This window comes from Ursus arctos, unplaced genomic scaffold, assembly GCF_023065955.2.
Source record: "Ursus arctos isolate Adak ecotype North America unplaced genomic scaffold, UrsArc2.0 scaffold_6, whole genome shotgun sequence".
NCBI lineage: Eukaryota > Metazoa > Chordata > Mammalia > Carnivora > Ursidae > Ursus > Ursus arctos.
In genome coordinates, this window is record NW_026623078.1 from 33,907,120 (window position 1) to 33,929,578 (window position 22,459).

Here is a 22,459-nt window from a genome sequence, read left to right on the forward strand (position 1 = left end):
CTATCTGCCATCTAACAAGTTAGCTTGCCACAGTTTCATGGACGTTAGCAGAAAACACAAGATTCCTGGTTCAAAGACATTGGATTCTGTTACTCACTGCACAGGAAGAAGCATAAACTCATATACACATCAATTCTACTTGCCTCTCAAATTCCATAGGAACAATGCAGTTTGGCCCCAGTAGTGGCCCCAGTAGGTGATGTGTATATGATGAGTTTGCATCACAGATGAGGAACATTAAAATTAAAAAATTAAATCTTTTATAACGGGCTTTAAGCAAACCTGCCCTTTGCCTGAATGGAATCATTATTTTTATTATACCACAAACCTTTCCTTTGTTCTGGATAGAGGCACTATATATCTTCCAAAGCTATTTGCTATACAAACATTTTTGAAAAGGCAGTCTGGAACAAAATCTGTTAGTACCTCTGCTCGCAAGATATAAAGAAACAGAAGAAACCTACAAAGAATTATCTCTCAATATCATCCCTGGCCTAAAATAGTATCTGACACATGGTAGACCTGCAATAAATAAATGTTGAATAAAACCTCCAAGAATTTCTATTTTCATCAAAGTATTCTATTTCTACAAATAAGGAAAGTTATATATTTTTTTAAATCTTGGATATAAGGAAAGTCTTGAAAAAGAACTGCCTTAGTCAGTTTGGACTGCCCTAACAAGTATCATAGACTAGATGGTTTCTAAACAATAGAAATTTATTTCTTACTGTTCTGAAGGCTAGAAGTCCAAGGTCATGGTGTCAGCATAGGAGGGTTCCTGATGAGACCCCTGTACTGAGCCGCAGACTGCCAACTCCCTCTGTGTCCTTACATGGCAAAAAGAGATCCAGGTAGCTCTCTGGTCTCTTCTTAAAAAGGCACTAATCCTATTCATAAGGGCTCCATCCCCATGACCTAATTAGCTCACAAAGGCCCCATCTCCAAATACATTCAGGGATTAGATTTCAACATACAAATTTTGGGGGAGACACAACATTCAGTCCATAACAAAGACCTAAGAATAAAAACTTGTGTGGAGATTTGCTACAGTAGAGTGGTAAATGGAAATTATAAAACTCTTGGTTTTCTCATTGGTAAATAGAAACGACAAATGATACATTTACCTTTTGATCTCTTGAAGGAGCTCAGTCTTCTCTCCTATTCCTTTCTCGCTCACTCTGAAAAGGAAGAACTGCCATGTTTGATAAAGGCAAGAACATCTAGTTAAACCTGCAGTTAAGGTCTTAGTATGCCTGTCTTTTGCAATTCCCAAATCCTAGAAAAGTAGAGAAATAAGGAAGCCTGGAATATACTTCTTTGTAGGTAAATGGGTAAATATCCAGCTTGTTTGCTGCTTCTCTTCTCCCTCTTCCTTCCCCTCTCCCTCTCTTCTTTCCCCTCTTTTCTCTCTCTCCCGCTGACCTCTCTCTTCCCTACTTTCTCCTTACCCCCATATACATATATGTGTGCACACACACACACACACATAAACATACACAAACACCCGCTGTTCTTTCATTGTGTTTTTCTCATATCTAGGAACATGTTGACAGTTCCTCAACTTGAAAAGAGTAATATTCAATAGTAAGTTTTGGCCTTGGAGTAGAAGTAGGCAGAGTGGACCTTTTGGTTAGTCTTTTTCTAGGCCCTGTATACCAAATGCTTCTAGGCAAAAGAGATCCTTATACCACACCAGGCATGTTCATTGGCATTCTTTCCTGAGACTTTGAGCCATACTCTTACATTAAATGTAAAATCTACTTTGGTCTTTCTTTGTCTTCTGGAAGACATAGCTAGGTAAGAACAGAATCTATTTTTCAGTCACCCTAATTCTGTGCAATACCCAACACACACAGATTTCTTTTTAAGTAGAACAACTATAGAAGAGATTGCATGTCAGTCATTTTATATTCTACCTCATGATTTTTAAACAAATAGAAACTGCTATAAAAGTTATTTGCATGATTTAGTCACATACCAAACATTTATGGTATCCTTTTTCTATGTCTACATAGTTTTATCATCAAGGATATCATGCCATTTTCAGTTTCAAATTACTTTATATGTATGTATTATACTGCCTTTCCTTTGTATGTTTAAAATTCATATAATTTTAGTTGTTTATTTTGTTTTGTCATTGAAATTGATTCATTTTGTGTTATTCTGAGAAATATACTTAATCTGTGGATCATTTATATGTCTCCAGTATCACTAGCTACTCTAATGTTTGAACAGTTTGTCTCACTTAGTAGTTTTTATTTTTTTTTCATAAATGTTTAAAATACTTTATTTAACTCTTATTGGGATTGCTTCTTTTCCCTTGTGAATGGATTTCCCAGCTTAGTAATATACTTTGGGCCAATTCTAACCTCATAGCTGAGAATATTATTTCTTCACAATTGCACACATTTTCCATATTTCACACAAACCAATTATTTATTATATATACTCATATGTTTATAATTAATTTTAAAGTAGCTGCTTCTTGTCTTAAAAGTGCCCAAAATAGCAAAATAAATACTCATTGTAGTTTATCACAATATGCCTCATATTTTATAATTTTATTCCTCCTGCCTTTGACCTTTTATTCAACCATAAATATATCTCAAACTCCTTAACCAAATCTGGCACTGTAAGAAATTATTAATGATAAAATAAATAATTAAAAGCAAATTAAAAAAGAGATTTTGCTGCTACTCTTCTTTGGTGCTAGGTTTTGTTTTGTTTTGTTTTTTCTGTTCATCCAGAGAAAATTAAAATATTCTAACAAATGCACGCTTGCCTCTACTTAGAAAAGCATTGTTTGCATGTAATAGAATACCATTCAGTAATTCTAAATTGAATTTCTGATCATAATAACTCACTCCACCACAGTTCCCAGATAATAATAGCCTTCAAAAATATCAAAGAAGCAATTGCTTTATTAGCCAGGCTAGGTACTCTACCGCAGGTATTTTATATCATTGTCTGTAATTTTCACATGAGTTTTCCATCATAATTATTCCCCTTTTTCAGGTGAAGAAATTGAGACAGAATATGACACTTGTAGTAGCCAAGCCAGAAATTAAAACCAAGTCTTTCAATTTCCAAATGTATCAATATATCATGCCACAAATTTCTGTGTATCTCAATTTGGACCAAAGTCCAAAGGACACTTGAACAATTGTTTTTTGATGTCTATGTTTTGTTTTGCTTTTAGAAATATGTAGATACACTTCCCGTTCTGTTCAACTTCAATTGTCTTTTCACTTTTAAAAGTCGCCAAAGATAGCAAAGATGAAAAACAATGGAAAAGGGACATTACTTTTAAAGTCTCCTCAAATAAAAGTATTATTTGTAGCTTGCAAAGAATTTTCACTGGTGACAGATCTTGTGCCTTCTTACTATTCCGAGAGTGCTGGTGTTGCTTTGTCTTACCTTCTTTTGCTTTTCATCCACGATTAAAATCATGATGAAATTGTGGTAGGGCTCACTCCTGTGACTCTTTCCACCTTAGCCCAAATCAGTAAGCACTGCAGTTTCTTTTCAAAATATGTTACTTAGGTAAGAGATATAATTTTACTTTTCATATCAAAAGACATGCTAAAAAGAGTCAATCTGTGGGGTGTTTTACTGAGCATCCAAACCCTGGGAGTTTTTCTGTCACTTGCTTTGTGCCTTTCTACACATTTCCTTGTATTTCAAATTTCTTTCCTAGATCTTTTATAGTTTATAATCTGTCCCAGGAGCAGGTTTAAATGACAGGCCTCATGGAATTTTTTTTTTTTGAGATCTAAAGAGTGGAAGAAGGAATACTTTCCAAAGGAAAAAAAAAGTATTTACTTGGAAAGAGAAATTCTCTAAAGGACATATCTACCACGCATACTTCTATTTTTTACTATTCCTTTAGCACCATCGCATAGACTTTCCAGGCCACATTAAGTGGTGAAAGGAGACTTCGGGAAAAAGCAAAGGAGCAGAGCAGGATGATCTTAAGATGGAGAAGAAAAAGAAGAAACTACATAAAAGCAGTATGACATTCCTGTTAAGTATGAAAAGAGACCCCAGCCCAGTAGATATAATACAGATGTTAACAATGGGGACTTCAGGTGGGTCAGCCCTTGGGCACCAAACCCTCTAGTAAAAAAAAAATATATTCAAACAGAAGAGAACCCTTTCTTCTGAGGAAAGAAGGTTTCTTTAAAAAAAAAAATGCACACTCCCTGGAATAAAATATGATTGAAAATGTGATGATCTGATTAAACCTCCAAGTGTAGTATTAGTCCACAAAGTTTCCTAAAATGTTGAGTTTATTCTAATTATCACCGAAGGTGAATCTAACAGTATCTTAACCTTTTAAGAGAATATTTATTGAGTACTTACAACACTGGTAGATAAAGAGATTGTTCACAAGGAGTTTACAATGCAGTAGGAAAAATAAACAATAACAGTTAAGTCTCATGGATAATTGACAACCAGGTTTTAAGAGAACATATAGAAAGAGAATTTAACCTCAAATGGGTGTCATGAAAAGCCAGAGAGTCAATGTTTATTTTGAAACTTAAATGATAAGGATGCATTATTAGCCAAGGATTAAATGGTTAAAGAATCATCCAAAGTGATGGCATAGCCTGGAGAAAGTTCAGGGGTAAGAGAAGTCATTTAAAAATCTCAAGGCAGGTTCCCTGGATGGCTCAATTGGTTTACCATCAGACGCTTGATTTCGGCTCAGGTCATGAGCTCAGTGTCACAATTGTAGGGTCGTGACTGAGGCCCCCCACTGCCCCCGCCCCCCGCCCCCCCCCCCCCCCCGCATGCTCTGTGCTGAGTGTGGAGCCTGCTTAAGGTTCTCTCTCTCCCTATTCCTCTGCCCCTCCCCCCATGCACGCCCTACTCTGTCTTTCTCTCTCAAAAGAAATATTTTTTAATAAATAAATAAATAAATTTTTAAAATTCAGGGCTACCGAGTATTGCTGAAAATTTGTGGAAGAAGGAAATGACAGGGATAGAGGCACTGGATGAGGATGGAGTAGTAGATGGGATCACAGTACTTGAGGACTTTTTCACAAAATTAAAGAAAAATTATTAAAAGACTTAGTCAAGTGAAACTTAAGTTGTAATGAAGAGAATGAATAAGAGAGAAATAATACTGGTGTCAGGGAAAAAGTGAATGGGGCTATTACATCTGAGGAAAAAATGTAAAGGGTATGATAATTGACACAGAGAAGAGTGGACAAATGTATATATGGTATAAATATGACAGGTCTTGGGGATTGTTTCAGGTGGAGTTTAGGGGAGGGGAGAAGGGTGAAGAATGACTCTTGGGTTTTGGTTTGGTTAATCAGGGTCCAAGTGATGCCATTTACTAAAATAGAAAACACAGAGGGAAATAACTGGTTTGAGAATAAGCATGATGAGTCTGAGTCTGAAGACATACATTTAGCAATAGCATGTAGCTAATAATTCAGGCTTTGAGAGAAAAAAAAGACCTTATGGAAGATTATGAATGGTCTTTAGCTGTTGTTGTGCTTACTACAAATTCCTATTGCTTCTCTCTATATACAGCACTTAACACACTCAATTATTCTCTTCATGACTATCACATATCTGATATTACCTCTAATGGCAGGGATAATGTCTTATTCATTTCTGTGCCACCTCAAATTACCATGTCGGGAACATATTAGACTTCCAGAAATATTTGTTAAATGGGTAATGAATAAACAATTCATTGAATGAATGAATGAAAAAAATAACTTCAACTGAAACTCTGAACTTTCTTTAAATTCCAAAAGTTAGTCACCTATAGGATCTGAATTACCAGGAATCTTTCCCCAATCTCCATTTATGTTACCTGTGATCCCTCTATGTCCCTGGCAGAACATAGAACTATGCTTTCTACATCTAATTGCATACTATAGTCACTGGAGTATTTACTATACTATTTAATACACATGTTCCTGGATATCTCCTTATTCCTGCTGCATCAGAATCTGTGAGGATTAAATTTAACAAGTCATTCAGATGATTCTTATGCAATGAGCTTAAAATTGGTCCATCTCTTGAAATGACCAACATGAGAAACCAATCATTGTAGTTCTCAAAATTAGAGAAGACATCCCGATTAGCCCCATTTTGTCAAAGAAAGAATATGAGCAGGTACTTCAAGCATCCAAACTTCATGATTGGAATTTGCATTTTAAATAGAAAAAAAGTTAAGGCAAAACTTTCCAAGATAAAATGGATCACACATTTTCACCAGATGTCCTTACTTAGGAAAAAGAAATGTTAAAGAATTGTAACAGTGTCTAACCTGGAAAACAAAATGCAGAAATTTTCACCAGTAAGCCATGCACCTAGTACACCTCTGATTTAGCATTTGTTAAGCCTTACACAACAGTCTCTATTTTAGAACATTCATAAGTTACACATTTTGTAGAAAACACCAATATTTCCTCATAGGAAATATAAGACCAGTTTATACTTTTATTTCAACCTACTTTTCATACTTTGTTTTCTACCATTTGGCAACTTACACTCTATACTCCAGTTTAAAAAAAAAAAAATCTCTTTTGCAATCCTTTAAAACATCTTGTGTTTGTTCTTACTTTCAAGATGTTCCTTCTGCCTTATGCCCTTGACCTTTTCTCTACCTGGATAATTTCCAACATTCAAAACCCATTTCAGAGACTTCCTCGTTGTTGACACTCTTCAACATCCTCAAGCAAGGTTTTTGCTCCAAGTTCTGTTTTTGCAAAGTTACATTTTTATGATCTATTTAATAGCATATCTCCTTTCAATTTGTAATGAGTCGTTTACATATCTCTCACACTGTCTTTTGATTCTTCTGGGCTTTATTTTTTCTTTTGCTTCTGACGCATAAAAATAGTGCTTGCTACATAGTAGGTGTTCAAAAGTGTGGGCTAATCCCATAAAGACATCTTCCATCTCCAATATTTTGTGAATCTCATTTAAAATGACTTCAGGTTACCTTTTCTATTCTAACTTAATTTCTACGGTGTGAGCCCAAAACACAGTCAGTAACCTGCAAAGTTAGTGTTCTCACTGGATCTCATGTATACAGTCATTATCCGTATAATTTTATCTGGTATACAGTTGCCAGACATGTTCTTAAAAAAAAAAAAATCAACCCCTCACCTATTGGAAAACTTCCAGAAGCTCTTCTTTGCTGGTTGCATCAGGTTCCACCTTTTCTACCTGATTTTTCAAATGCCCTCTGTCTTACTTAATCTATTTTGAACTGCCTTTTCTACTTTTGGCTTCATCTTCAATTGTATTCATATCATCACCTGCACTTAACTCACAGAACCAGGCACATTCCAGTGTCTTGCATTCGTTTCCTCCCTAGAGGTCAGAGGCAAGGACTATCACGATAAAATATTAAGTGGTTAGATAGATGACAGAGCTTAGTTTCATGGCGCTGAGAAAATGACTACTTGGGACAAAATAATTCTGGAAACTGAAGAAATCAGCCCAGTCTGCTTTGTTTACTGCAGACTCAAATCAATGCCTTGTTTTTACCTGAGCTCCTGATTACATTTAGAAAAAAATACTATAAATACAGTAAAGGGGCAGGGCCACTAAGATGTGTCTGGGTCCTTTGTATAGCACTTGGGGGAGTGGTAAACTTTGGTCAATGTTTGTTGATTGAAGACTCAATAGCTCTAGTTAAGCCTCACCATCAGAAGTTCAGATTTTTTTAACAAGCTTCTCAAAGCTTCCGTTCCCAAAGAAGAAACTAAAGAAAACCAGATGACAATAATTTCAAATTGTAAAATGTTCTGGTTGTCAAATTTAAACAGGAATATCCTGTGCAATGGAGAACCTGGCTGGTGCCAATTTCACATTTTGTTCTTTGGTGTCTGGACAAAGCCTGCTCTGCCAGTGAACTGACAGGTCGAGAGCACTCCAGGTTCCAAAGGCACAAGAGAACATTCTACTTTTCATAATGTTCCTGCATTACATAGGGGAAGGACTATATTCACAACAAAAAGAGTTATGATTAATCATTAATAGAAAGATTCTTCCATTTTCTGGGTGCCCACATTAGAGTTTGGTATAGTCAACACTTCTTATAAAATAGATCACATATTGAAATGAGAAAACTATCACCTAATATGGCCAGAGGGATTAAGGGAGTTGGCCCAGTTGACCACAGGAGACACCTTTAATTCAAAACCTAAAACATAACCATAGTGACTGTGATCAAGGAACTTTACAGCACAGAAGGGATTCAAAAAGCATATTAATCTACCTCCAGCAACATTACCAATTTAAAAGAATGATTAACCTTTTCTCCCACTTGATTCAACCTGGCATATGTATTATACCACTTTAAATGCTAGCAGACTCTATGCTTATGGCTTCCATTAGGTAGCATTTAGTACCCATGAAAACTTTCTTCAAGCAGTAATTACTTTTGAGACCATAAACATTTCAGATGGGAAAAGAAAAAAGGCACAAGCAAAGAGAACTAGGAAAAAATAAGAAAATACCCCAAAATATAAGTATGTTGATTCAAAAAGATAATTTAAATATTATTTAAATAATACTAGATGCATATTTGCTCTGTTTATGCTTTAAATAAAGTACTCTGTTCTACTTATAGGTGTTGTTTATTATCTAAGGTATGTTAAAAGCCTTTTGAGTGAGAGAGATCTGTTCATTCTGGTATTTCAAGCACCTAGATGGATAAGCAGCACAAACAAGGGGAAATCATGGGGTATAATGGACCCTGCAAAGACTCTAGAATCCATCTCTTATGGTCTTCGAGTCTCAGTCTCTTTCTCTATGTAGTGTCATAAAACTTACTGTAGATAGAATGCTGGAAACACAGAAGGTACTCAAGATTATAGATTTTTTAAAAGTAAGTATTCAATACTACTTTTCTAACATCTTTTAGTAAAACAAATGCATTTTATTTGCAATGAAGCTTTCTTGTAAATTCTACACTTACAGAAAGTAATACATTTAGTGAACAGTGTATTTATTTGCCTCCCTGTCCTACTGTACTGACAATATTCTGGTGGGGTCAGTTTCATCTCACGCAGTTACCTCCATGTGATTTGCATTTCAGACCTTACTAAAAGATTTTTTTTGCTCTTCTTTTCCACTCATGACCATTCTACATAAAATGTTGTGATCCACTGTTAAAATGCAAAGGACCCTGGAAAAACAAGAATCAAAATGTCCCTCACTGCCAGTTCTAGAAGGACTAGATCAGAGGCTAAATTATAAGTGATGAAGCCAGAGTTGAAACCATATCTGTCTAACAACAGAAATCAGAAATCTAGCTACTCCATGCTGCTTCATCGGAACTCAGATCAAGGCTGAGAATGGAAAGGAGGCTCCTGATCAGGAAGAGACAGTAAATAAAGGGTAGCATTTAATTATTTAATAATCAGTATTAATAATCAGTAAAAGTATTTAATAATCAGTAAAAGAATTACTAAGATGTTTTTATAGAACAAAATATAAGATTGTGCTCAAACAAAGTCCCTCAAAATGATACAGCAATAAATGGAATCCTCTTGAACTACAACCTTCCCTAAACCACACCATACCATTCTTCCCATGCAGCCTGGAAAGTCAAAAGAGAAATGGATACTAATCTGTATCACAGTGTCATTAGATGCAGATCTAGTGTCAATGATGTTTTATTTCATGAGCTGAGAAGTCTCCCCAAAGAAAGGGTGAGCTCTATCTTCAAGCAGCATCACTATGAAATAATCAAAGAGTCAAGGATGGTGGTATTAATTATTCTAAGTGTAAGGATTTGTTCTGCAAAAAGAAGTGGCAATCAGAAAGAGAGGTGCCCAATAACCACTTAACAAAACTGTTTCAGAAGTAAATTTTTAAATCGCTGTTTAGATTAATTAATTGCTAGATACAGCTTATTAAGTTTATTAATTTAGAGAAAATCTACTCGAGTATGATCCTGAAACCAAGAGATATTTTACTAGACACCTATCCAAGAGTTACTTTTTCCTCAAATGGCCACCAAACAGTTATTTCTCACACCAAGAAGTAACAATAAGTGTTTTTAGGAAACTAATGTGAAAGAAAAACTTCTCATCTTATGATAAAATTTGTTGTAGCTGATTCTTTGATCTCACAAGCATGTATTAACTTCCTGAATTTGGGACTGAATCCTGCCATTAGAAACGCTCCTTGGGAGTGCCTGGGTGGCTCAGCTGTTAAGCATCTGCCTTTGGCTCTGGTCATGAGCCCAGGGGTCCTGGAATCGATCCCCACATCTATCCCCACATCGAGCCCCGCATCAAGCCTCGTGTCGAGCCCCACATCGGGCTCCCTGCTCGGCCGGAAGCCTGCTTCTCCCTCTCACACTCCCCTTGCTTGTGTTCCCTCTCTCTCTGACTCTCTCTGTCAAATAAATAAACAAAATCTTTAAAAAAAAAAAAAAAAGAAAGAAAGAAAAGAAAAGAATACACTCCTTGACAGATTGCTTTGAAAAATCTCTTTTATTCTTTAATATAAACACTGTATATGTTATTAAAAGAATAATAAAAATGTTGATGTTGACTACAAAATTATTTTCCTAGTAGTGGAATTGAGGAAAATACAACTTCCATTTTATCATATTTCTACAAAAATTCTTTTCCACAAAAACTCTAATCAATGTTAAGTCTGAAGAGAAATATTTTAGTTGTCTCCTTGTTTAGTGGTGACGGATTTGCACTTTTTCATCTGCTTCTATTGTGGAAAATGGGGCACACTTTACCATGCTGTGGTAGTAAAAGAAAAAAAAATCCTCATTAAAACTGTGCTTTAACTAGCTCAGTTAATGGGCTTCAGGCATGCTAAACAGTAGCAATTAAAAAATAACTTTAAATTTTATACATTTCTTCCAGTAGGATGAAGAGCTGAGATATGTTAACCTTGATTTTATTATTTGGGCAAATACAGAGTTAGATTACTCCCTGTCAAAGCAGAAATCAACCTCTTGGGTTGCCTGGGTGGCACAGCGGTTAAGCGTCTGCCTTCGGCTCAGGGCGTGATCCCGGCGTTATGGGATCGAGCCCCCCATCAGGCTCCTCTGCTATGAGCCTGCTTCTTCCTCTCCCACTCCCCCTGCTTGTGTTCCCTCTCTCGCTGGCTGTCTCTATGTCTGTCGAATAAATAAATAATATCTTTAAAAAAAAAAAAGAAATCAACCTCTTACAGAGAAAAAATGCTAATTAAGAAAAACAGTAAGCATATTTTATTGAGTATATTTGTTTCTTTCCTGAGCACGTTGGCTGCACAAGCTCTACACAGTTTCCAGAGTGACCATCACTGCTTTCTAACAATGCCAAGGCAGTGCTCTGTCCAATTAGTGGAGCACAGAGACCAGTCAGATGCTGATGCATTTCACAAAGGAGGTGGTGGCAAGAAGCAAATGCAATTAGGAATATTATCTCTGTCCTGTGTGCTTTACAAAACAGTATCTTCTCATGACTCTTCTATCTCTTCCTTGATTAACATTTCTTAATATGTGTAAATTTTATAAGTTCCAACAAGAGAAGTCTGACAATGCCCAGGATAAAGGTAAAACCACTTCAACATGGAAAGATCTCCCTGTTCCAGGTGTTGACGATCTAGAGTTACCACGGAATATCCAACTCCTGAAATAACTGTGTGAACATAGATGCTTTCAAAATTTGCCCAGTTGTTCACTGTCTAAGCTATAAGTAATTTTTATAATTACGCCTTAAGATTATAGTAGATAAAGTTTCAGTTATACCCTAAAAATCTTTAACACTTGTTCACCTTTCTTGTTTATAGCCTTCCTTGTCCCAGGTAACAGCCAACAGTAGCAATAACAGATACCCAGATCTTAAGAGGCCAGAACTACAATGGTGCATTGAATACAGAAAGAAAGGAAGAACCATAATGGTTCTTATATATTCATAAAGTGAATCAGAATCAAAGGAAAAGTCTTTCCCAAGAATAAGCTGGCAGCAAATAGTTGCTCCTACTAATAAATTCAAGAAACAAATTTGAAGTTAGCAGCAGCCATTGCTCCTGAAGCGACCAATGGCTTTGTAACTATTAGTTTATTTTGATTAATTTATTTAGGGTAACTTCTATTAGAATTCAATGCAACTGTTCACAGATTGTAAACAGTTTTGTAGAGTAGTGTTCGGCATCTGTCTTTAGATAAAAAGTTTTCCTAAGCTCAATATCGCTGTTTTTATATTGTATATATATATATATATATATAGTGTGTGTGTGTGTAATTGCATAAATATACATATATATGCATAAATATACATATATAATATGTACTGCATAAATATATATACATATATAATATATATATTGCATAAATATACATATATATGTGTGTATATATAGTGTGTGTGTGTGTGTGTGTGTGTGTAATATCTGGTAAACCTGATAGGAAACCTCAGATGTCACCAATTTGCTGTGTAAGATTTAATGTGGCCAATACAGTTAACCTTCATCAGGAGCAATATTGGTGGGCTGACCCAGGGGGCGCGACCATCACGTTCACCAAGGATAATGTGAGTGAGGATCAAAGAGCAAACACGGACCTCTATGCACAAATTCCACTAGAAAGAAATGGCCTAAGTCAGCTCTTGTTATTGAAAAAATAACCCTTTTGGAACCAGTGGGAACCCTACCTTAAGTTTTAGAGGAGGAATGATATTACTTAAACTATGATGAAATGTGATCCTTACTATCTGTTCATTGTACTAGGCACATAAGATTTCATTTTGTGAGAGATCTGACAGATTTTACAGAAGGAATTGTTTCCTATGGTATTTTTGTTGTACGGCAGATAAAAGTGAGATCAATATTTCTTTGAAAAAATAAATAAATGTTTAGAGAGTAAGCCATAATTTATTCTAAAAATGAGCTGAGTCAAAAGAACATAAAAATTGAAGAGAAAGAAGAGTGAGGGACTTTCCTAATGCACAATTGTGACCTTCTGGTGTCAAAAAATGGTTATATAACCACTTTTATCTCAATGGATTTTACAAACATACCAGAATCTTCAGGCTTTTGTAAGCTTTGATTATTACCTCTTACCTCCACCCATACCAAGTCTCTCACATACATGTATTTTTTCTCAGCTGCCTTCAGAAGGGTTTCCTTTATATAATTCTCGTAGTAGGTTGTTAGACTATTGACCCCAGTGCATCATGTCTCACTATTTTCTTACCCTGTGTAGTTTCCTCCCACACTGACTTGGGCTTGGTCGTGTGACTTGCTTTTGCCCAGTAGCACATCAAGAGCTGGACAGTATTTGTTCATCAAGCTTGTCCTTCCAGAAACCTGCTATGTGAGGAAGCTAATGGAGATACCTGGCCAAGCCAACAGCCAGCTCCAATGACCAGACATGTGAAAGCAACCAGCTCCAGTCAAGTAACCAGACAATGGCAACCTCATGAGTGACCTCCAATGAAAGCAACATAGATCCATCCAACAGATCCCAGCCCAAACTGCTGATTCACAAATTGTGAGGAGATAAAATGTTTGCTATTTTTAATCACCAAGTTTAGGATTGGTTCGTTGCATAGCAATAGCTACAACTATTTTCACTGTTAAATTATTTATCATCCTGTTTTATACTATATTTTCTTTCAAATGTTCCCAGATTCTAGAAAATAGATAATGACTAATAGAGCCTTAACCCTTTTCCTCTCTCCTCTCTCAATCTCTCTCTCTCTCTCTACACACACACACACACACACACACACACATTTATATAGTTGACTCCTCAGCAATGTGGCAGTTAGGAGTGTCAACTCCCTGTATAGTTGAAAATCCATTTATAAATTTTGACTCCAAAAAACTTAATCAATAATAGTGTTAAACAGATGTATTGGTAAATAACATAGTCAATTAATATATATTTTGTATGTTATATATATAATATGCTGTATTCTTACAATAAAGTAAGCAAGGGAAAAGAAAATGTGAAGAAAATCATAAGAGAAGGGGCTCCTGGGTGGCATCCAAGTCTTGGTTTCAGCTCAGGTTATGGTCTCAGGGTCCTGGGATCAAGCCCCGCATCAGGCTCTATGGCTAGTGTGGAGTCAGCTTGGGATTCTATGTCTCCCCTCTCCTTCTGCCCCCCTTCTCTAAAACAAATAAATAAATAAATCTTATAAAATTTAAAAAAGAGAAAACCATAAGAGAAAATTTATTTATAGTACTGTATCATATTAAAAAAACAATGTATAAGTGAACCTGCGGAGTTCAAACCCATGTTGTTCAAAACCAACTGAGAGTGCGTGTGTGTGTGTGTGTGTGTGTGTGTGTGTGTATGTGTGTATACAGACTTTAAAAATAATTTTATTTAAATCTAAATCTAAAATTTAGAACAACGATTTCATACTCAGGTGTACCTACCCCTTAACTTATAAAGAAGTGAATGAAAAGAGCATAGGTTCATGTGATTTATATATACACAATGATTTACCAATCACCCAGGAACAATGCATACACTCACGAAGATTTCATGTTGACCTTTCCTCTAGATTTGAGAGTATCTCACAAATGACTTGCTTTTGAAATTATGCATCTTGTCCTAACTAAGCAAGGACCACAACAGCAAATGTGATTGTAAATCCTGGATTTTACAGAGCAGATCTAAGTTAGGACTGTAAAAAGCAAAACGTCTGCTAGAACATAAATCCTATTACTAACAGCTAAAAATAATAATAATAATTTTATTTAAAAATAATAATAATTTTATTTAATAAAATCAATTTTTACTTTATCACAAATTTTTTTTTCAGTTACCTTAGGAAGTAATGCAGAATTGTACTAGGTTTGTAAACTTGAAAGCTCTAAAAATATTTTACTCCTTGGATTCGAGTCTTCCTGTGTTTTATGTGGGCACTCATCTTTGCAATATGATTCCAGGGAATTTGAGATTTCATATTAAAATTTCAGCCTAAAGAGTCTTAGGACATTTTACCTGAGAAAAATAATACGTTAATCCACTTTCAGGCAGTAAGCTCATGGTTTCCTTCATTTCCTAAATTCCCTATCAGGGAAGAAGACAATGTAGAGTATAAGACTGTCATGATCAGGAGCAAGGCAGTACAGAAAAAGCCCCCAAACTTAGGCATTGTCCAATCATCTCAGTATACTACAGTGGGGGGCTATGTAGAACTTGAAGCCTGGAAAAGGAGACAGATACAATATAATTATGATTACAATAGTGACTCCTTAATTTTGTTTTAAATATGAATGGCAGAGGATTCTGGGGAAAATGATAGTAGCTTCAGAGAAGTTTTTTAAGCTCTGAATATCCTATCCCATCCCTAAATACACAGGCTAAAAAAGAAAAGAAAAAGCATCTGTATAGCAAGACCACAAACTCACAGACAACATCTATGATAAGGTACCAACATGAACTGCAACATACAACCAGGTAGGGAAAAATCAACAAGAGCAAAAAGACCTACATATGATATCTAAAAGTATGTGGAAAGAACTTGAAAGAAGAGAAAGGTGATTTTATCTTTCAAGAGAGCCAGAGATTCCTATGAGGGGCATCACAAACTCACAGAGAACACCAGCAGAAACTAGGAGTAGACATTGCAGGTTCCCAATTTGTAGATGAGTGCAAGAACTTAGATGTTCTGAGGATGCTGAAGTGTTCTGGGGCTTAGGAGACCTTGGTACCTATCAAACCAAAGCACCATTCTAGAATAAATTCCCAGGTTCAACAGGGCAGAAAAAAAAGAGAACCTGAGAAATGGAAGTTAGAGGACTGAGGAGGGAGATTTTTAGAATTTTTAAGTCATTTTTTAATTCATGTAATGAAAATAATAGAAGATAGTAAGGACTGGAGTTGTGACGCTAAAAAATATGTTCTGACCTACGCTTCTCTCTAAAATGGAAATTTATTTCATTTAAAAATGAGGAAGAGAAAAGTATTCCAATCAAATCCCACAGAAAGTTAGTAGGGGGGAAAAAAGGAAAATAAGGATAAGAATATCTCAGTAGACCCTGAAAGCATGACAGAAAGACACACTCCAAAACAAATAAAATTGGTTGCCTAATGCTGTTTAAAAAGTAAAAGAAATTTAAAAAGTGATAGAAATTGGCTTTTTAAAAACATGAAAAGATAATTATAAAAACTCAGAAATGAAGTGATTGGAGAATAAGGAGATTTGAAAAAGTGAGAGAACTCAACAAATAATTTGTTTGAAAAAAATCATGTCTTGAATGGAGATCAAACTGGAAAGAACATAAGTTTGAATAAACACAATGGATAATGTCTCCTTGGAGAAATGGCTGATTTCAGATCCAGCACAGGAAATGAACAAGTTGTTCCTGTTACATCTTGTCATACCAGAGAGTTGGGAAGACTATCAAAGACTACCTTGGATGTGTCAAAAGGACTCGGGAGCCAATCCAAATACGGTCCATAGACCTAACAGGGCACAACATGTGCCCTGATAATTATAATGACATTAATGAAAATGACAACAAGGGAATGAAATACTTAATTGATCATCTTTGGAAAATACTCTGGAGTCTTTTTTTCTTCTTTTTTTTTTTGGCAAAATTGGTAAATAAAAAACATTTATTCTGCCTTTTCTAATTAAACTGTGACCCAGGGCAACCAAATAGTTGAAATAAATATTCCAGCTAATAAATGAAGAATAATAATATAATCAGTAGAATATCACCACTTGGTACCCACTATAAATTAATGAGTATAGGCATTGATAATTGATGGTCACAACATCACAAAATGACAAGCAGATGCTTTATAACTCATCTTGGAATTAATCAACATCACCTATGAAGTAGACTTGCCAAAAAATCAAACCTGAATTTTTTCAATCCTATAGATCTATCTACAAATTGACAGTAAATACATGGGTCAAAGGAACATGATAAATGTATAAGCATGAAGGGGATCCAATTGGTATAACACAGACAGTTGGGAAATCTGCAGGATGAATGCTTTGGATTCAATGACAAATAAATAATTTCAAGAAAATGTGAATGGAGGTTTTTTTAAACCTATAATTTAAAAGAAATTGTGCCTGGATCATTAATCAAAGAAATAATGGTTACTAAAATAGAAAATACATTTATAGGACAATCAAGGAAATGTGAACTGACTGGCTATTTGTTAATCTTAAGGAATTATTGTTATTTTGGGATGTGTGATGGTGATATTATATTGAGCTTAAAAGGGGCAGTTTTTACATTTTAGAAATAGATATATTAAAATTTTTTCTGAGAAAGGAAAATCTGGAATTTGCTTCGAAATTGCTGGCAATTATGATGATGGGAATCGGGGAGGCATAGAGAAAATAGCCAGCAATTGATATTTGATGAGATTAATTGGTGAAGTTTTCCACTTGTTTCTTTCTGCGTGTATAGATGTTTGAAATTTTCCTTAGTAAATATTTTATAAACGTAGATGGATCGAAATTTGTTCTTCTGAGCTCTCAGAAGGGAGAAAGCTATTCTTAAGTCAGGAGCCTTCTTCTCTGGCCAAGAATTCTAATCATAATTCTGCCCTACCTGTCCAAGTTCAGAACTCTGTTACCCAGAGCGCTCTGAGGTCTTTGGTGATAAAATCTACAAGAATGATTTAAAAAGGCTCTTCATTCTTACCCAGAAGACAACAAGTCCAGATAACCAGCCAGAGTAAAGGCTGTTCCCAGGTCTGGGGCAGGTAATATAACTTCAATATATGACAAAAATATATATATATTCTTTCAAAAACCAATTGTTCCTATTATGTATACTTTGCAGCAAAACTTCTTTTCTGCATTTTCAATATTAAAGTAAATCAACTATTTAGGTAGCATTTGAATTATCATATAATCAAAGTCTAGAAATAATCATTTAGGCTGAAATGACATTAAATCTGTTTTAGCCATTGTAGTATATTTTCCAGTCTTGTTTGCATTGTCTATATTGACATGAAAAGGTGTGGGGAGAATTGCAAATCATTAATGCTATTTGAAATGGTTTATTTTACCTTGCTTCCTCCATACTCAACTCATTCTCAGGAAACCCTGCTCTTAGACTCATTTATTTATTTAATATATCAGATTATTGTATATGTCACATCTTTCCAAATAAACCACAGTCTTCTTTAAGGGCAGCAACAAGTATTGTAAACACTGAATTCACTTTTTGTCTCACCATCCTCAACACCTGTGCTTTCAAAATCTGAATTACTTAGTAGGTGTTTGCCCATAAAAAAAATAATAGAAACAGCTCAGTTCTAACTAAATAATAATAACCGTTCTACTACTACTACTATTACTACTAAAATACACGAAATAGAGTATAAATAAGAGAATGAAGATAGGATGGGAAGTCCCAGACTACAAAGTGAAATATCCCATTGGCCAGCATATTGATTGTAAACAGGTACTTGTGAACTTGTCACCATTTAAATTCATAATTAAGCAAAGGTTCATAATGACTTTTATTACCCCCCAAAAAAGAATATTTTTATACCTAAAAATTTTTAGCTCAACTAACCTGTAGTTCTAATGGAAATTGATGAGATAAAAAGTATTCATTCAGATTCCTAAATAATCCATTCCCTATTTTTTCTTATGAAACAATCAAATAGAACTATTATAATTTGTCAAGAATTCACCAGTCTCTCCTTTTATTTTCCACAGTTTGGTCTCATTACAAAATCAAGACATTTTGCAGATTTTAACTATTTCAAAATCCCTCATCAACGTTACTTCACTAGGACAAAATAAGATCGAAATTAGAAAACCACTGGCTAATGCTGAGAAATGATCCCTCATGATTCACTCAAGGAGGACTAGCATTGAGACTACACCAGAACTGGGATTTGAATTCCAAAGTGGACCATAAACTACAGTTTATCTTCTCTCTTTAAAAAACCATCAGAAATGAACCTGCTACCTGACCTTTGAAATTCTGCAAAGAAACAATATAGATACTGTCTCTTTCAACTTCCCTAGCCCTCTTCTCTAGTTTCAGGAATGGTGATTCCAGATAAGTAGAATGGATACAAAGGTGTAGTTAAAAGGGCAATTACGTCTACCATTGCAGCCAAGTTACTCAGGGAATAAACAAATTGGTTCACACAATTGTTAATTTCTTCAAGGGCTTTGTTTAGAGGGGTCTCAGCTTAAAGCAAGGAGCCCTGTCAGCAGATCAAAATAACTCTGTGGAAACTGAATTGCATATATATGAAATGTATCTATGAAACCTTTTATTCAATCTTTTTCTTAAAAAAAGATTTTATTTATTTATTCGACAGAGATAGAGACAACCAGCGAGAGAGGAAGAAGCAGGCTTCCAGCAGAGGAGCCTGACGTGAGGCTCGATCCCAGAACGCCGGGACCACGCCCTGAGCCGAAGGCAACGCTTAAAGACTGAGCCACCCAGGCGCCCCACCTTTTATTCAATCTTAGATGCAGAATTTTACTATTTGTTTGGGCTTGGAAAAATATATTCAGGAAAAAAGGAGGAAAGAAAATTTTATAATACCCCATGCCTCTTCACCCCCAGCACCTTATTTTCCCCCTATTTGATCAGAAAATTATATTCTGTAGGAAAGATTTTTTTAATTAGTAGATCAAATATTTAAGTGTGCTAAATGTCTATATTTAAGAAAATTCCTGAAATATAGTTGCCTTTCCAGCATTTCCTAAAAGAAAGGAAAGGTACAGCTTTATTTTTTCTTACGACCCAAGTTCTATGAATATTAATTATTATACTACATTGAAACCAAAGCTTGTTTTAGGAGGCCTTTGAGATATTCCAAGCTATTTATTCCCATACTAAATGGTGTTTCTTTCTCCTGTGCTTTCTGCTTGTATTTTTTCCTGCTACAGTTATATCCTATTGAGGCTGCTACATGTCATTGTTTGATTTGAAGTTCTGAAGGTGAGATTGCTTATTCTTCCTTCCATAGAAAAATAAGAATGGGTTTTATGATGACCATTTGCCTTCAGAATGCCTCCTTTTCCATTTATTCTCACTTCATATCTATGATAAGATGTCTAAAATAGATGATAAACTCTCTCCTAGTGAAGTATGAACTTAATTATTTGATTTATTTGACTCCTATTCAAACCAGCTACTCCCAAAATATGGCCTTTCTGCCTACGGGATGTTGCCTAATCCACAGCCAGGACCTACTGCTACCATTGGGAATTTTTCTCCATTATAACAGCACCCAGATTTTGTTTGTCGTTACCTTAGTCACTTGTAGGAACTGAGTTTCCATAATGATACTGTTCATTAATGGATGAATTCATAAAGAAAATGTGATATATACATATATGATATATATGTCACATATATACATATGTGTGACACATGTCTGTGTCTTAGTACACATGTATATTACATGAACATTATTCAGTCTTTAAAAAAAAGGAAATCCTGCCACTTGTGACAACATAAATGAAACTTAGGGGCATTATGCTAAGTGAAATAAGACAGAGAAAGACAAATGCTGTATTACCTCACTTATATGTGGAATTTTGTATAAGCTGAACTCAAACAGAGAATAGAATAGTGGTTGCCAGTGGCTAGGGGCAGAGGAGATGAGATATTGGTCAAAAGGTACAAATGTCTACTTATAAGAGGAATAAATTCTGGAGACTTAGTATACAGCATGTTGACTTTAGTTAACAATATTGTATAGTTGAAAGTTGCTAAGAGTAGATCTTTAATGTTCCTACCACGCACGCACAAAAAGCAATTATGTGAGGCACTGGATTCGTTAACTAACCTTACTGTGGTAATCATTTTGCAATACATGCATGTATCAAATCATCACATTGCACACTTTAAACTTATACAGTGTTGTATGTCAATTACATTTCTATGAAGCTGGGGAAAAAAGGAGTCAACTGGAGCTGGGCAGGGAACTATGGGCCTGTGCCAGTACGGCTGGGCAGGCTCTGCTCCCATCTGCAGGGAGAGGGTGGGGGCGGCACAGCTGTGAGGTTTGTTGTTCATTCTAGGTAGCCTCAGGCAGCTTTTCAAAGTTAGATGCTGAAAACCAATAAATGAAATTATAAGAGAGAACAGCGTAAATGCTTTTACCCTACTTATGGTCCTCTTGGCAACTTTTTCCATCTAAATGCTGCTCTCTGCAGTCTCAAATCAGGAAAATTAATATAGAACAGAAGTTTCCAAACTTTTCATCATAAATTCCTCAAGAGAAGAAAAGTTGAAATTTTATGACCTTTAGTAAATAAAACATCTTCTTATTTATAAATAAATAAAACATCTTTAATAGCTATCAAGAGAACATCGAACAGTTATATACTATGTGCCCAGGAAAATTAAAAACAAGACACAGACTTTAAACATAGACTTTGTTTCAGTATTATTCTTCTTTTTGACTTCACTGTATGAGTTTTTGATGTCTGTGTAAGAGAATAAGCAGACAATGACAGAACGCAGGCTATCTCTTTCCACATTTTGTGACTGCAAGGTTCAAACTAGAATTGCTCAATAACTTTCTACTCTGATTTAAGGGAATATGAATAACCTACTTATCCTAAAGTACCTGTTATGCGGAAGCCAGAGGTGCCCTGCAATTGGCTCAAGATAATGTATATTTATTTGATCTGTGAAAGTAGTATCTACTTAACAAATAAGTACAGATTTTCACCAACGTACCTACCCCACTACATGGCTCAGAAGAAACTTCTGAGGAAAAGAAAAACTATATGGGCAAAATGTCAAGGTTCCATTCCCTGTACATGGGATATTGATGGGCTTATAAAACTCAGAGAGGTAGCTAGGGATCCTGGGTGTTTAGTAAAAATATCAGCAAAGGATAATGGCAAATAAGACTTTCCCAGCCAGAAGATAAATTAAGTAGGTGAAGTTTGTCTTTTATGTTCTTTTCCTACTCATATACCAGTACTCTTTCCTGTTCAAGCTGTCTTTTATATGCTCAGTAGACTTATACATGCATGTAGCACACAAACATGCACACACACACACACACACACACACACACATGCATGTACACATACAGAGACAGAGTCCCTGGTCTGTTCTGTTGAAATTCAGCCATACTGGGATGCCTGGGTGGCTCAGTCAGTTGAGCATCTGCCTTCGGGTCAGGGCATGATCTCAGGACCCTGGGATGGAGTCCAGCATCAGGCTCCCTGCTTGGCAGAAATCTGCTTCTCATTCTCCCTCTGCCTGCCGCTCCCCCTGCTCATGCTCTCTCTCTCTCTTTCTCTGTCAAATAAATAAATAAAATCTTAAAGGGGGGGGCACGTGGGTGGCTTAGTTGGTTAAGCATCTGCCTTCCACTCAAGTCATGATCCCAGGGTCCTGGGGTGGAGTCCCACATCAGGGAGCCTGCTTCTCCTTCTCCCTCTGCCATTCCCCCTGCTTCTTGTGCTCTCTGGCACACGCACTCTCTCTCTCTCTGTCAAATAAATAAATAAAATCTTAAAAAAAAAAAAAAAGAAAT

At 35.7% G+C, this 22,459-nt stretch overlaps 1 long non-coding RNA gene across 1 annotated transcript in view; it reads right to left on the reverse strand.

The window, feature by feature from the left end:
* Positions 1 to 1,105: 1,105 nt before the first annotated feature.
* The window catches only part of LOC113253026 (uncharacterized), a 257,794-nt gene continuing 236,440 nt past the window's right edge, over positions 1,106 to 22,459 (reverse strand). Inside the window, exon 4 of the long non-coding RNA XR_003315196.3 lies at positions 1,106 to 1,178. This is a non-coding gene — a long non-coding RNA (uncharacterized LOC113253026). The remainder of the gene's footprint in view (positions 1,179 to 22,459) is intronic.